The sequence below is a fragment of the Oncorhynchus gorbuscha genome, linkage group LG07 (assembly GCF_021184085.1).
Source record: "Oncorhynchus gorbuscha isolate QuinsamMale2020 ecotype Even-year linkage group LG07, OgorEven_v1.0, whole genome shotgun sequence".
Classification (NCBI taxonomy): Eukaryota; Metazoa; Chordata; class Actinopteri; order Salmoniformes; family Salmonidae; genus Oncorhynchus; species Oncorhynchus gorbuscha.
The window spans coordinates 65,334,356-65,337,278 of record NC_060179.1 but is presented as its reverse complement, the minus strand read 5'-3'; the positions used below and the strand labels follow the sequence as shown (position 1 = coordinate 65,337,278).

At 40.5% G+C, this 2,923-nt stretch overlaps 1 non-coding gene across 1 annotated transcript; it reads left to right on the top strand.

Annotated features, from left to right (window-relative positions):
- Window positions 1-1,965: 1,965 nt before the first annotated feature.
- Window positions 1,966-2,018, top strand: LOC124040525. The gene has a single exon (XR_006839758.1). It is a non-coding gene; the product is annotated as a U7 small nuclear RNA (small nuclear RNA).
- The last annotated feature ends 905 nt before the right edge of the window (window positions 2,019-2,923 follow it).

The following is a 2,923-nucleotide window of genomic DNA, read 5'->3' as shown; positions in this document are numbered from 1 at the left end:
CAGCGCACCATGCAGCCAGGTGTTTGACCTCCTCCCTGTAGGCTGACTCGTCATTGTCACTGATCAGCCCTACCACCAGTTGGAACCGTGTACAGGATCGCAGTCGTGGGTGAAGATGGAGTACAGGAGGGGGCTCAGCATGCAGCCCTGTGGCACACCGGTGTTCACGTTCAGGGTTGAGCAGGTGAAGTTGTCTAACCTGACAGACTGGGGTCTGTTGGTTAGGAAGTCCAAAGTCCAGTTACAGAGAGAGGGGCTGATCCCTAAGTCATGGAGTTTGGTGACCAGCCTAGAGGGAATGACCGTATTGAATGCTGAGCTAAAGTCTATGAACAGCATTCTCACATAGGTGTTGGTTTTGTCCAGGTGAATCAAGGCAGAGTGTAAAGCTGTGAAACACCACCTTGTACTTACTGTGTGTTTGTCCTCTTTATTTGTTTGCCTTTCTTTGTTTGCTGAAATCCATACGTTTTCTTTAAACGTTCGTCAAACACAAACATTGGCTGTTTGCTCATTGCTGTTGCTCTAAGATGGCAACTCTAAGTGCAAGTGCGCAGGTGACATGTGAATCTCAACAAGAAAACAGTCAGCTGTGATATTTGATTAACGTTTATTAAAAAGGTATGGACTTCAGCAAACAAAGAAAGGCACGCAACTACAGAGGACAAACATAGGTACAAGGTGGGCATTTCATAATTATTATTATTTTTTAAGTATTGACTATGGGCAAATCAATGTAGTCTGAGCTAGATTCCACAAAGCCTGCTCTCGGCTCCACTCCATTGGGGAAGTTTGTTAGAAACTTCCTTCCACTAAGGTTAAGCCTGCAGTTAACACTAATCTTTACAAATTGGTACTTGGTATTTTATTAGCATGCCCATTAGCTGTTGCAAAAGCAGCAGCTACTCTTCCTGGGGTCCACACAAAACATGAAACACAATACAGAATGACATAATACAGAACATCAATAGATAAGAACTGCTCAGGAACAGAACTACATAGCCTACATATCAATGCATACACACAAACTATCTAGGTCAAATAGGGGAGAGGCGTTGTATATCAGCCCTCTGATTACAATGAAGAGCAAAACGTGCCGCTTTGTTCTGGGCCAGCAGTAGCTGAACTAGGTCTTTCCTTGCAGCGCTGGACCACACGACTGGACAATAATCAAGTTTAGACAAAACTAGAGCCTGCAGAACTTGGAGTGTGGTGTCACAAGCAGAGCATCTCTTTATTACGGCCAGACCTCTCCCCATCTGTACAAGTAAAACTCCTTATATTAATTAAGCAACTAGATAATTTTCTTGTTTTTGTCATATACGGCCAGACAGGGGCACAGTCCACTTAAAGAACAGTTGTAATGTTTACAACAATACTCATCTGAGCGGATTTAAAGGAAAACAGCATTTGTGTGTGCATGTGTGTGTGCATGTGTGTGAGCGACACCATACATAGCTGAACATTGACAGAGGATCAGCCACTACTCACCTTTTAAGTAGGCAGCCTTGGCTTGTGCATCTGGAACACACAAGCTCCAAATAATTTATCTCTATTTTCCACACTTTTAGTACGTATTACACAATTTCTACACAACCGTTTGTGCAACACTAAAAAAAGGCCATAAAGTAGGTGGCAGGTAGCCTAGCGGTTAAGAGCATTGGGCCAGTAACCAAAAGGTTGCTGGTTTGAATACCTGAGCCGACTAGGTGAAAAATCTGTGAACATACCATTGCGCACGGCACATGTAACTTGCTCTGGATGAGAAAAATAATGCCAAATAAACTTCTCCTGCCAAACTTCCACTTCTCCTGTAAAAATACTACAGTTTACTATAGAATACTATACTTCACACTGTAGTATCCCTCAGTCATGTGTATTATTCACGTAGAAAACTATAGTATATACTGCACTTTTTTAACTATAGTAAATACTATATAATTACATCTATCTGCAGGTTATGGAAAATGTACTCTTTTAGTATTTCTCCAGCAGGTTTCCTCAAGGAGAAAGCCTCCTTCTATGTCAAAGATAGTAAAACAAAAACACTATTCTACAGTAACACCAGCAAAAACAATACGGCAAAAACTACAGTACTGTATATTACAGTCTGCAGAAGCACTACAGTTTATACAACAGTATACTACAATCTGCAAAAACACAACATTAATTACTACAGTATGTACTACACATTTCTTTACTACAGTATTTATACTATAGTTAATTAACTGTAAATACTACAGTATGCTACAGTCTGCAAAAAAACTACAGTGAATAATACAGTATATAAATATATTAATACTACAGTATTTAGACCATAGTATAATATAGTATTTTTATGTTGGTTACACTGGCTGATTACTAAAGGTTTCTGTTGTGTGTAGAAACTGTGAACAACCATCAGACCTAGGCTATACCCTCTGACAGAACAATCAGAGTAAAAATCTTGTTGGTGCTTAATCAAATCCTGATGGTAATAAATGTTACACTGCAAGGCCCATTGCATCTAATTGGCTCTTAATTTGGCATCTACAAATCATGAGTGGCATGGGGTGGTTGGGTTTGCGCCAGGTAGAGGGAGGTTTAGGCAGAGGTGAGGTGAGACTGAGTAATTGAGGACCCCTCAGTCTATGCGTCATAGTCCTCTCAAACAAGCCTACATGTTTAGGACCTGATTTGACTCAGTCTGGAGTAATAACTCACACACACTGTGGAACGAGCCAGAAAGAAGTGCCTCCTTTGTATGGCATGTACCTGCCTGTGTAGCTTTTATTTTCGTTTAATGATGCTCATTTCGTTTTCTTTCATTCCTACATCTATCACCCACAGAGCACTTCAATCCCATGACGTTTAACATTTAACTACTGCTCCCTTTCATTTCTCATAAGTGCAAATTGTTTGCGGCTTTTTATGATAGTTTTAT